This window comes from Gossypium hirsutum, chromosome A09 (assembly GCF_007990345.1).
Source record: "Gossypium hirsutum isolate 1008001.06 chromosome A09, Gossypium_hirsutum_v2.1, whole genome shotgun sequence".
Classification (NCBI taxonomy): Eukaryota; Viridiplantae; Streptophyta; class Magnoliopsida; order Malvales; family Malvaceae; genus Gossypium; species Gossypium hirsutum.
In genome coordinates this window covers 59039586-59054429 of record NC_053432.1, presented here as the reverse complement: position 1 = coordinate 59054429, position 14844 = coordinate 59039586, and the positions used below count along the sequence as shown (strand labels likewise).

General features: G+C 30.8%; 1 pseudogene; it reads right to left on the bottom strand.

Moving 5' to 3' along the window:
• Positions 1-4869: 4869 nt before the first annotated feature.
• LOC107890252 (uncharacterized) lies at positions 4870-5954 on the bottom strand (annotated as a pseudogene).
• Positions 5955-14844: the final 8890 nt, after the last annotated feature.

Below are 14844 nucleotides of genomic sequence, written 5' to 3'. Positions count from 1 at the left end.
AACTCCAAATTAAGCTCCGTTAATTTTACATGAAATTAAACTCATATACCTTTCTACCATAAAATTTCAAGAATTTTTAGCTTATCCAATTAGTACAGTTTATTCCTCAAACTTACACCTAATTCACTGTCTGATAGTTCAGACCCTTTTACATTAAAGTTCAATTATCTCATAGCTCAAGACTCGAATAATGTTCTCGTCTATTTCTCTTGAAACTAGACTCATTAAGGATTCTAAGAATATAAATAATAACTCATAAACATTTTTTTACAATTTATAATGATTTTCTAAAATTAGAGTAGGGGATCTCGAAGTCATTCTGACTCTGTCCCATGCAACTTCAAATATCTCATTATAGGAAATTCCTTTGCTTACACGATTTCTTTTATAAGAAACTAGACTCAATAATATTTATTCTCATATTTTATTTAGCTTATAAATCATTTTATACTATTTTTGGTGTATTTTCAAAGTTACACCACTGCAATAGCCCAACACTGTCCAGGCTAATTTATTCATTCACAATTATTGTTCACCAAATTAATACAACATCATATCATCTATCATGGTAAGAACACATAGCTATGCATCATAAGCATGGACCCATAATCTCATTGTCATCAAATATCAAAGACTTATTCCAAATCATACCATTTCCATAGTATTCACCAAATACTATATACATCATAGATTATCACATATCAAGGTATTACTCATAAGCTCAGTGTACATACCTATACTAACTCGTGATAAAATATATAATCATACCTTCTTTAACATGCTCTCCTTAGAGCTTTCATCACATTATCCATTACATTACCTGTTGAATACTCGGGATGCTAAAGGATGTTCGGAATTATCATGCGCCGAATAGAATGCCCAAGGCCATGTCCCTCACATGATCTTAAATGGATCCACATATCGTTGCCATATCCTGGATATGGTCTTATACGAGGTTTCATGTTAGAGCCGATGCCATATCCCGGACATGGTTTTATACTAGCACACATATCATCACCTTTTTATTGAATCTTCACAAGTCAATTCCAATAGAGGCATACATCCACATCTCATGCAATATCAAGTATTAAGCACATCATAATGAAATTGAGCATTACTTTCATACAAACTTCTAATATTTTAGATCATACACTTAATGCCATAACAATAAAGAATTTTATTTCAAGCATGATATTGCATTATTGTTACTATACGAACTTACCAAGATATGACAAAGGTGAAAATGACGTGATCATCCCTTAATCGATTTCTTTCCGTTCTAAGTCCAAAATGTCGATTTTCAACATCTAAAACATCACATTTAGCTTATGAAAACAATGTACTAATTAAATTAGTCCATTGACACACTTTGGCAAAATTTACAATTTTGCCCCTCTATTTTGCCAAAATTACCAAATTTCCCTTAGGCTCATAAAATGATTTTTATCACATTTCTTTGCACCTTAAGCCTAGATGAACCATTTTCATAACTATAGCAACTCACAATATTAACTATTTCATACACTTACACCTTATCTTACAACTTAGCAATCTAGCCATTTCTAAGATGTTTTCATGCACTTTCTTTCACAAAAGTTGTTTATTAGACAACTATGACTCATAATCTTCCATAAAAACACAGCAAACAACACATTTACTCTCATGGAAAAACCCTAGACTCTTCATCATTTTGCAAACTAGACCCCTCATATGACAGCTCATGCTTTAGGGGTTCCAAAAATGTAAAAATCATCAAGAAAGGCATTAGTAATCACTTACTAGAAAGGGATGTAAGTGGCTGATATTTCAAAGCTTCAAAACCTCTTTCTTTGCTGCATATTTCGATGGAAGAGAAGAGAAAAATGATAACTTTTTCTTTTCAATTTGTTAATAATAAAACTAGTCAAAATTGGTGACCAACTTCACCTAATTTTGACTTTTCAACAATTTTTGTCCCCCATGGTCATGCTTCATTTAGGGGTCCAATTTAAGACACAAAGCAATTTAACACCTTAGGTATCAAAACACAACTTGTATCTTTTTCGTGATTTAGTCCTTTTTCGAAATTGGACTAAAAATAGCTAAAATTAACTTACCAAAATTTACATGCACTTATAAAATTATATTATAACACATAAAATAATACTAAAATAATTTTCTCCGGCCTCGGAATAGTGGTCCTGAAACCACTGTTTCGGCTAGGCCTAAAATCGGGTTGTTACACGAACACCCACCATTGAATGGGTTATTTGGCGATTCCCAGAATAGATTTCTTTTTTTAACCCAATTTGCTCATGTAGAAAACCATCTAAAAATCCAAAATTAAACAAAGAAAATCGATCAAAAACATCAACATGTTAATTTGAACATTGCAACAGGTAAACTATGGCAGAAAAAAATAATAAAATTTTATAGCATTTGTCTTTAAAAACAAATACTCAATCATCTCAATCTCAAACACTCAAAAAAAATACAAAGAAAAAAAACAATAACCCATCTACAGGAACACCTAAAGGAACCAAATTTACTTAAATTTTTAAGTAGCTTGCATGTTTCTTCTTCTTTGTTATTGTTTGGTCTTTAAGGCAAAAAAGAAAGCCATGGCTAGTTGCTCTTTAAGAATTTCGGGATCCAAAATTTCTAAGCATAACAAGTAGATAAGAATGGAAGGATAAATATTTTATCATTTTAGATAAAATAAAAATGTTGGAATGGTGTTGCCCATCTGTTCGCTGTTGAAGGATTAAAACGAAGGATACATCAATGCCTACGAGACGAAGTTCCTGATTTTTCCAGAGAAAAGGTGGAAAAGGATCGAAAGGGGGAGGCTTTCTGAACATATGTTTTCTGATTCAGGAGGGAGTCTTGGGTGGATGTAAGATCTAGAAAGGGTGTTTTTGCAGGAAATGAAAGGTTGAAGAAGCTTGAGAAGGTGACTATTTAAGTAATCGAAGGAAATTAATTGTTGATTGTTGCTTTTCAGGAGAGTTTATTGCCTGTGTTTCATTGGTTGAAGCATCGGTCGCTTCTAGAGCTTTCTCGTGGATTGGGTTGCTAGGCTTTAGTTTGTTCTTGTTGATGGAAATTTTGGGTGAAAAGGAAAATAATAATGGGGGAAGAAAGTGATGATGGCAGGTGATTTTGGGATTTTGGTGGGTGGGCTCTAGTATTTGATGGGATTTTATGGGTAAATTATACTCAAATCACTAAATTATTAGTAAGTTTATATTTTGGTCATTCAATTTAAAAAAAAATACAAAATGATCACTAAATTTAATTAAATGATATATTTTGGTTTTTTAATATTTTTACAAAAATAAAAACATAATTATATTAAAAATGTTATTAAATTATATATTATTAAATTATATTTAATAATAATTATATTAAAATATGATTAAATTATTTATTTTTATTTTTATTAAAATTTAATAACAATAACAATAATGTCTATCTAAAAAAATTCTGCTAAGGGTGTTCTGGTCATTTAAGCTTTTTTTCTATGCTATTACAACCTCTATTCCATTCAACCAAACAATTGAATTACTTATTATAACTCTATTCCATTACAACTTTATTCCATTATAGTTTCTATTCCATTATAATCCTATTCCATTTTAGTGAAACAAACGTGGTGTAAATGTCTTTATATCTTTTTATAGAAAAAAGAAAAATTAGTCACCATGTGACACTAAAGAGCAAACCAATCCTTTTGTTAACAATTCCATCCGTTTTTTCAATGAAAAATTGGTCTCATTACGTCAGTATAAGGTACATATGGCACACTACGTGCGGCTGTCTGATAATTTTGTCAGCCACGTCAATTTTTAATAGTAGAATTAGATGAATTTTTTAATAGAAAAGACTATTTTACTCTTTAATCTAACGTATATGAACTAATTTATTCCTTTTTTGAATAAAAAAACAAAATGCAATCTAATTCCTAACATAAATACATTATACTTTTACAATCATATTACCATAAAGAAGTTTGGAGAGATAGAGATTCTATTATTTATTTTTGGAGTAATTTTCATTTTAAATTATTAAATTTAGCATTAAGTTTTATATAAATTATATAGTTTTTCAATTTATCAAATTTTATCCTAAAATTTTATTACTACTAAATTAGATCACTTATTCTAATTTTGTTAAATATATAACTTAAACGTAAAAGTTACCTTAATAAGTATATGCAATTTTTCTAAATAAAATCAATTTTGAGATTCTAATATTTAAATTTACTAATAATAGAAATTTAGTAATATAATTTAAATTTAATGAACCTAAATGTTTGTCGCGTAAGGTAAATTATCTCTAATGTTGACTTAATTGTCTTGCATTTCCACCAGCTAAACCAATAGAAAATGCAACAAAAGGAAAGTATTAAAAAGTTAAAATATGCTATTAGTCCCTCTACTTAACTCATATTTGAAATTTAATCTTTATACTTTAAAAGTTAAAAATTTAGTCCTTTACATTTTTAATGTAACAATTCTAGTCCAATCATTATAGTTGTTTTTAATTTCTAACAAAATTTATCAACTTAACATGTCAAGTTGGCAGATTTTGTTAAAAAATACTAACAATAGTAAATAAAAAAATAAGATTTATACTAACAATATTAAATAAAAAAATAAAAAAATTTAATCTTTAATTTTTTAAGTATATGAACTAAATTTTAAATTTTGTCAAATTATATAAACTTAAAAAAGTATATTTTAACCTAAAAAGAAAAAGTAAAAAATTAAGGACAAAGGTAGACAACAATTATCAATTACTAGCTACTAGAAATTGCTAAATCATTTTCAACGGAAAAAAGAAAGAAAGAAAGAAATTGCTAAATCATAGAGAAAACAACTATAAAGATCTAAATTTTGATAATCCTTACATGCAAGAGCGGCCAAAGGAAAATCCTCTCTATTTTTTCCCCTTCTAGAAAACTCAGACAAAAAGGCAGCTCCTGCTTGTAATTACATGCCTACAACGTATTATGACCCAAAGCTGATAAAAGCAAAAAGGTTACATGATGAACATGTAATTTATGGTGGTGGTGGCGGTGGCGGCGGCGCCGGCATCATTACTACTCTAAGAAACCTGTTTTTGTCAGAACTGCATTTCTGACTTTGCTAAGATCTCTGCCTTTAAGTGTCCTTCCTACCCCTTCACAAACGGGGGAAGAAGATATTCGAGTCCTTGCAAGCTCTCTAGCTAGCCATTCATGAGGAGGGACCATATCTCCATCCTCATACACCATACCATCATCATCATCATCATCACCTTTATTAACCCATGACTTGTTTCTTGATGGTTCCATGTTCGCATGCTTCCCATATATCTTGGACCAATCGGGGATGTTCAACGGAGCCGATGATTGCCCGGTCACCTCGGTTTCATGACTTGCTGCCGATGATGAGTTGCTTCCTCTTCGGATTGTTCTCGATGCGCTTGGAAGCCGCCATGCAGATGAATAACTCGAGGAGGGCTCCCTAGGGACTTGATGAATCTTCTTTTTCATAAGACCAAACTTCTTCTTCATCAAAATCTTCATCGTTGATTGAATTCCTACTGCAAACACCGCTGTTCTTGCCCATGATACCTAAGAAAAAAACAGAATACAAGGGGTACATCCAGTTCATATGTGTTTTGTCATCCCCATATTTACATATATACATATAGTGATGACATGAATGCAACTGCATGATATCTATAATTACGCTTACCTCCAAATGGATTAATGTGTGAAGGCGGGTTTGTCTTTTGCAGTTGGTACCCACAGAAAAGAGGGTAGAGGCAAAGGTAGAAGTAGAGGAGGGGGCATTGAGCAAATCTAGGACGGAAACAAGTCTTATCAGATCACAGCATATTTACCAGCTAATGCTATATGGTAGAAACCTACGTCTGTTATTCAGAGTCGACAGGTTTTGGGGCTTTATTGCTTTATAGTAGTTTATTATAAGAACTGAGGTTGCATTGATGATCATTTATTTATATAGGGTTAACATTTTTCTACTAAATTTATTTTTATAAAAAGGATTAACACTTTATTTGATTTTAAACTGTATTAAATTATTCAAAGTATCCGAATGATGTTAAGAATCTGTAATATGTACTTATAAATAAACACAATCAAATAAAATGGATGATATCTCTCAATAACTCTCATGCATCAATATTTGCATCGTCACAGATAATTAAAAGCCTCAAACATCGCTACCATAAAATTTACTAAGATCATTATAATATAAGTACAAAATCAATTAATTGAGTTGTAACTTAATTAACATTATTAATATTGCAATAACAAGGAATATATAGTTTTGAGTATGTTTAAGTACATTTTCCTACGATTTAAAGGTTCAAAATTTATGGATAAAAGTAAGCATTGTAAAAAAATACAACATCAAAACTTTTTGATAAATTTAATATGACTTCACAAAATGACTAGATATTTTCGAAATCAATGGCAGGAACAGTGAAACTAGAGAAATATAGTGTTGATGGTCCTTTGGAGTAGGTTGATACTCCTATAAGATAAGGTGAGTATCAAAGTTTGTGCTTTTAATACGTTTTTTGACACATAAGTTAGTATAGATAAAATGGATGATAATGAGGCTTAAGTAAAGAGCTTATGTAGAGAGAGTGAAGATGATGATGCAACATAATTATTGCTATTTATAATTGGTTGCATAGCTGCTTAGTATACTACCTGATAGTGTAGCAAAGTCTTGACAATTTCTTCACATGCCAGGCGGCCTTGCCCTTATAATGACAAATGGTTTTGCCAGTTACTTGGGCCCTTGTAGGGTTGAGTTTTTTTGCGGCTAGAAATGTTATTAGACCATAAAAAGGAGAGCATTTGTACTCAAAAGCAAGTAATGCTGAGGTCACAATTGGAGGAGATTACAAACAGAGTTAGTAGTAAATGAGGAAGAGAGGCCGAAGTTACCTAGATGCATGACACGAGCTAGGGTTCCTAAGGAAGGGTGATGCGACTTGAGTTCCAAGTGTCATGATCTTATTGGGTGCTTTGGAGGTGGTGCTAGTTGGTACATGCATAGCACTTATTGAATTTGGGAGTAGGGATGCTCAAAAAAAATTTGAAAATTGAGTTAATTTGGGATATTTATAGCAAAAAAGTTTTCCCAAAATAGTATTTGTGTTTTGGTCTAGACGGATTGTTGAGTATAATTCATATTTCAGTTAAATTTGAGAGAAAATCTCCTAATTAACCTCTGTTTATTTGTTTTAGTCTAATTATGATTAGTCTAGATTATTTAATTATTATTTGTCCTACGAATTTAGCTTATAAATAGGCTATTTTACAAACTTAAAAAATACACTAATTAAATATTAGAACTCATAACACTTTTGGAGAATTTTGTGTTTACATTTTGATGGTTCTTTGTTTTCAGGTTTCGGGGTTTAGATTTTATCTCCATCTTTTTTACTCTTCATTCTTTTATCATTATAGTGAAACCATCTTTACCCATGGTTTTTTTTATCCTTTTTGGAGATATTTTTTCACATTAAATTTGTGTGTTCAAATTCTTAATTTCTTCCGCTATTTTTACTTGGTAGTTTCTTAATTGGGTCGATCCCCAACAAATGGTATTAGAGCTAGTTCAATTTTTGTAGATTAGCCAATTTAGATATGGAAACCAAAAGGTTTGATATTGATAAGTTCAATGGTGTCACAAACATCAATCTGTGGAAAGTTTGGATGATGGCAATTCTAGTTCAAACCGGCCTAAAAAAAGGTCATCACCGGGAAATAGCCTGAGAATCTAAATTAGACAGAATAGGAAGAGCTTGATGAAAAGGCCCTGTCAGCAATCTATCTTGCCTCTTAAATAAGGTATTGCAGGAAGTATTCATGGAAAAAACTTCATCCACCTTATGGAAAAGGTTAAAAACTCTTTATGCGACTAAGTCTCTGTTTAATGTTGAAACAACATTTATTTACATTTCGCATGAACGAATGTGAGCTTCTTAGAGATCACATTAGTCAATTTATTACTCTTTTGAATGATTTAAAAAATGATGAGGTTAAGATTGACAATAAAGATCGGGCTATGTTATTATTGTGCTCTTTACCCTTTCCATACAAGTCTTTCAAGGAGAACCTTATTTATGGTAGAGACAAACTCTCGTTTGAGGGTGTGAAAGGTCATTTGTTAAGTAAAGACAAACTCGACAATGAGTTTGGTTCGAATAGCAAGGCAGCAAGGCAGATAGGCAAGCTTCCGTTTTGGTAGCATCAAAGAAGCGAGACAAAATGTGTCACTATTGTAAGAAGTTAGGTCACGTCAAAGCATATTATTATAAATTGCAAAATAAAATGGCTACTGAGAGTAACTAGAAAGATGTAGCTAGTTCTAGTTTGGCCGATGAAAGCAGTGATGATTTGTTGTTAGTGTCAACGAGTGATAACTCTGAACTTACGTTTGAGTGGATACTAGATTCATGATGTTTTTTCCAAATGTGTCCCAACAGAGAATGGTTCTCCACATACAGTTTGGTTGAAGGTAGAGTTACACGCATTTGAAACGATTCATCCAGTAAGGTAATCAGTATTGGTACTATTAAAATTAGGATGCATGATGGGTAGATTAGGACACTCTCATATGTCAGGTATGTAATTAATTTACGAAAGAATCTCATCTTTTTGAGTATTTTAGACTCAAAAGGTTACAGAATCAACATAAAGTTGAGCAGTATTAAATTGTCTTGTAAGGATCTCGTTTTGTTAAAAGGTAAAAGAACCAACAATTTTTATATTCTAGAAGGTTCTATAGTGACTGGTGAAACCGAACGTTCCTCATCCGTTACGGAATCGAAGTCAACTCATTTGGAGCAAGGGAAACTTGGTCATATAAGGGTAAAAGGTATGGTCATTTTGTTGAAGAGAGGTTCTCTTTTGGATGGGGGTTTTGAAAAGTTAGGGCACTATGCTCATGAAAATCACATCAGGGTTAGTTTTAATTTGGCAGTGCACAAGTCGAAGGCTAAAAGTCTTCCAACTTCTAAGAACATATTTTACTCAGTTAATTCACTGCATAGTTCAAGATAGGCTTGTGGTGGGTTTTGGCAAAAATGGCGTTGTGGAAATACGAGTCAATGTGGAGATTTGTTGAGTATGACTCATATTTCAGTCAAATTTGAGAGATAATTCCCCAATCAAACTATGTTTATTTGTTTCAATTGAACCCTGATTAGTCTAGATTATTTTTTTATAATTTGACCTACAAATTTAGCATATAAATAGGCTCTTTTACAACCTTAGAAAATACACCCATTAAAGATTAGAACTCATAACACTTTTGGAGATTTTTGTATTTACGTTTTGAGGGTTCTTTGTTTTCAGGTTTCGGGGTTTAGTTTTCATCTCCATCTTTTGTACTCTTCATTCTTTTGCCATTATAATAAAATTACATTTGCCAGTGGTTTTTTATCCTCTTTGGATGGGGTTTTCCACGTTAAATTTGTGTGTTCAAATTCTCAATTTCTTCCATAATTTTTACTTGTTTGTTGCTTAATCAAATCGGTCCCCAACACGGATCCCAAACATTCTCGACTTTCAACCAAAAGACTTTATCTGCTATTCTGGTGCCACAAGCTGCTTTGAGTGTAGGCTCAAACAATTTCGAATCAAATACAGAACCAAAAGTATTTTATTTTCTTTTAGTAGGAAATTAAATCTCTTTCTTATAGAAACTAGTAAAATTGTTGTAACACCCCTAAAATTGTTATACTATAAAAGTAGTCATAAATTAAAAATATGTATAATTGATTTCATTATAAAGTAAAATAAAGAAATGAAAGTGATAAAAGAGAAAGTTCGGTAGTATCAAAGAAAGTTAAATTAAGAAGTATGTTGTGGCTTAATAAATTAATAGTAAGGGTTAAATCATAACGATGTAAAAAGTTTTATGGTCTAAGTATAATTATTCAAAATTTGAGGGGTTGAACTAAAATTATGAGAAAGATTGAATGACCAAAAGTGAAAATAACTTAATATCTTATGACATAAAATTGGTGTATATTGACTAAATTGAATAAATGAAGAAATATGAAGGATTAAATTACAATTGTACCCAAAGTAAATAGTGACTCAATGATGGAATTTTAAAGAAACATGAAGGGCAAAATGGTCATTCCTCCAATTAGATAATTATAAGGTGTAATAATTAAAAAGAAAAGTATTTACAATATGATTGGTTAAATATTTTAATATTTTATAAGATATTTTGATATTTTAAATAATTAAACTAATGAGATATCTTGGAGGAAATGTAGGAAAATTGTAGGAAATTCCTCCATCTTCCCATGCCTCTCACGGTTCTATAAATATGGGAACGAGGGTTTCATTTTATTACATTTTGGTCCATTATCATAAAACTCCATTTATTCTCCCAAATTTCTTGATAATTTCTATAGTCACCCAAAAGAAGAAGTGAAGTAGTGATACTAGAAAGTTAGAATATTATCTTAAAATAAAGAAATTGGAAGTGGAAATGGAAAAAGTTGTGAAAAAAAGTGAGGAGATTAAAGGGACAAGGTAAGTACTTTAAGAATTTTATTTTTTTTAAATTTAAATCAAGTATAGAGTATGCTAAATTGGTTGAATTAATTGTAAATGTGCAAACATTATGTATGAAATTAAATTAGGACAATGAAGTAGTAGAAAATGATTAAATTGTAAAGTAAACGAAATAAGTTATGTGAATTTGAATGTTGAAAAGAAAATGTAAATAAAGTGTGATGAAATAGTGATGATATAAAAAGTGATTGTGTGGGAAAATTTACAAGTTGCATTGAATATATGATAATAGGACTAAATTGTAAAGTGTACAAAAGCTTGAGACTTAAATAAAATATTGTGTTCAGAAGTTTAAATGGAACGTTAAGTGTTAGTGAATTAATTATAAAGTGATGTAAGGTGAAATTATAGTAAATAATGAATTTTCATGATGTTAGGGATTAAATTGTAAACTTGTGAAATTTATAATTGAATTAAGAGAAGTTATGATAAAACTATATGTTGATGATAATTGAGTTTTAAGAATTAAATTGGGTAATAATTAAAAGTATAATGATTATGTGTGTAAAAATGAAAATTAATGCAATGAACCATGAAAAAGTAAGTATTAGCATTAAAACAGTTTCTTCAAATTTGAAAATTCACCAAATATTATGGGAATCGAGTTAAAGGTTGAATCAAAAAATAAATTAAATCTTACTGAGTCTAGTTTTGCATAGAAGAAAAGTTGTAAGCAATGGAATTGCATATTATGAGATAAATTAATTTTTGTGAGACAATGTCAAAATAATTTCAGGTTCCCCTATTTTAAATTTGAAAAATTATTATAATTTGTAAAAATATGTTTAGGCTATGAAATTTATATAAATAAAATCTTAGCAAGTTTATTTTAAATGAAAACAAATGGCAACATAATATGAGTCTCGTACTGAAAGATAATTAATTTTTAGTGGAGAATGGTCAAAGCTTCCTAGCAGCAGAACATGGGAGAATTTAAAGAATTTATTGTATTAATTGACCTATGTAGAAATTTTAAAATTTTTATGGTAAAAACTTCATTGAGTCTAGTTTTAAAAGAAAAAAATCAGATCTTAATTTAGATTACTGTAGCCAAGATATAAATGATTTAGTGACTATTGCTCTAGTGGACAACTTTGCTAAAAACATACATGTAATTAATAAAATCATAATTAATGTTACATATAAGCTTACTATACTCAAAATTAAAGATTCATACACACATGTACATTAAGGATGCAGATTGAAGAGGAGGAGGAAAAATAATAGAAGAGAGATAAAACTTTATTGTAAAGGTGATAAGTGATATGAATTATAAACGGAAGTGATATGAATTATTAATGTAAGTGATATGTTTCAAAGGTAATTGGAAGTAGTAAAATACTTAGGTCTAGTTTAGGAATGTTTTTCAAAAGTGATTTTGGAGGAGAAGCTAAAATTTTTAATTTCTAAAAAAAGTGCTTTTGGACCAATTTTTAACTTAGAGAGAAGCATTTTGTTTCTCTAAGAAAAGTAAATTGTTTAGGGATATTTTTGTCCCAATTACACTTTTGAGAAGCATTCCTAAATTGACCATTAATGAATAAGTCCTCATTGTAAGTAATGACCGGTATAATTCTATAAAACAATTACAAAGTGTATAGGACAAGAAAATTATTTACAAAGTGAAGGTGAAAGATAATGTCATTTAAGCAATCTATAAAGTTAATGAAAGACTGTTTCATAAGTGGATTATGGGATAAATTAATACGAATTAATTTCGTGAAATTGGATTACCTAGCCGTAAGTGATACATATCTAGAAATAGCAAGGGAGTTTGCTATTTATACAAGATTTTGTGGCAACTTGAGTGCCAATTGTGACGCCCGTGCTAAGGACTTTGGAGGAAGAGCAAATTGGTGCATGGAGCACTTCTTGAATCTAGGAGCAGGGGATCCTTCATCCTTGCCTCTATAGTGAGCTTCTATTCTTATAGGCTTCCGTACGTCTAATTAGATTTGAGTCGGTTCTTAGATTTTGTTGGGTCGACGGTGTTACTCCCTAACAAGTTTATTTTGGGTATACCATATATGAGCGACCAACTTTACCGGTATTCAAAACCTTATTCTCAACGCACAAGCAGCGACTCAGATCATTGGAAATTAATAACAAAGGAGAAAGAAAAAGGGGGCTCGCTGGCTTAGTTATTGAGTGAAAAGCTTTGTGGAACTTTGTAGCGTGATTGTGATGGTGGTGAAAATATTAGGGGAACAAACTTTACAATTTTCAAAGGCTGGTGTTGTTGATGGTGGCGGTGCCTGCCATGCTTGCTTAAGGAGCAAAATCTTTTGGTTGGACGATGTATAGCAGCATTCATAATATATTTATGGTGGGGTGCCTTTGTTTTTGGTTAAGATCTTAGCATCTGATGGGTGAATATATATAATCACAGATTTAACTGTGACTGAACTTATCAAACGGGTGTGATGGGTCAACGCTTTAGCTTTTCATTGTTTCTTTTCTAGTTCATCATTCACATTACTTGATACAACACTTTGTAAGTAGGAGAACATTATCTCCCTTCCAAGAGTTAGATTGTTAAGAAAGAAAAGATTTACCCCCCAAAAGATAATGAACTTTAAGATTTACCCAAAACTACTATACATAATTATTACTTGGAATACTATAAGAGATATGAATTTTAATGGACAGAAATGAAATTACCAAAAGCTAACCTTGTATCTAATCATTGTATAAAAGAACCCCATACCTACCGTTGAAAAAAAATTATAAAAAGGACTGATAAGATAAGCACATCTTTGAGCATATCTTGTTGGTTTTCCTTTTTAGGAGATGAGTGTAAGCCTCCCATGAATTGCTATCTAAAAAACTCTTATTCACAAAAATTATATTTTTCCAATTAGGTGTTGGTCCCTTCAATGCCACCCAATATTGAGGCGACTTTGGTGGCTAGAAAGGAAGATAAACCAGCCTTTATTGTTATTTTTGTTGAAATTGCCCCCCACAATTTTAATTCTCACCATTAAGTTGCACATTGGAAATCATTAGTATCTTTAAGTCAACGAAGGTTGCATTAATCAATTTCCACCGTACAATATTATTCTTAGGGTGATTTTATATGAAATCATGCAACATCAATTTTCAATATGAGAGCCGAGTGGCCAGTGTCATTGCTTGAGGCTTCAAGTTTTTGTTTGGATCTTTGACTTTCGTAGAATTTAAAAGCACCACAGACGATATTATCAATGTGTTCTTACTATTAGGTTAGGTTAGATGATGGGCAATATTTGGAGTGGGCACTTTTATATAAAAGATTCATTTTTCAGATATCAAATTTTCTAATCATCGTAATTTTGGTCTTTTTTATTATACTCAAATTTAACATTTATTCTTCATATTTTAGCTTATCACAATTTAGTCCCATATTATTATAATATTATTAATTTATCCAAATCATTAATCAAAATAGTCAACATTTAGATTAGGTAATAAAATTTTACATATCAAGTTATATCAAATTTTTAAAAAATAAAATATAAAGATTAAATTTTATATTTTATTATAGTAGAGAGATCAAATCAAAATACAACTCTACAAAGAAAACTACGGAAAATTAAAAAAGAAAAGGAATAATGAAATGTAAAATGTAGTGATGACAAAACCTTGCTTCACAAATTTCGTACCCATAGGAAATTTTCTTTCAAAAGGTGGATGAATATGGTAGAACAAAACAGTTTGGTAAATATTTGATCCACTTTACCCTGTCTCACCTTTAAATTACTATTTCACCCTTGCATCCTTTTTATATCCTTAGTATATATACTTGTTATACCTAACTACCTTGCAAAGACGATCAATTGCTCAGTTAAAGAGGGCTCGCCTGCATGGGGGATCACCCAAGTGTGCCCATCATGTTGAAGTCCACTGAAGAGCTACTCTCATCACCCTATCGTTGACTCTATCAAGCCACACCCAAATAGAGTACTCCATGACTCTACCATAATAAGACATGTGTCCGGAGGAGTCCACAACAAGCCCCTTTTCTATATAAATCTCATTATTTCTCCTAAGAAGCCAACACTTTGGACCTATATTGAAGCAAATGTTGGCAGGTCGGACTGAATCAATCCGTTGAATCCAAAATTGATTCGGCATGATAAATAATAATAATAAAACAGATTGATCTGAATTGATAAAAAAATCGATAGTTGAATCAATCAATGCAATATTTTATATTTTTTTATAATTTTCATTTAATTATTTCAATTTAACAATTCAACTAA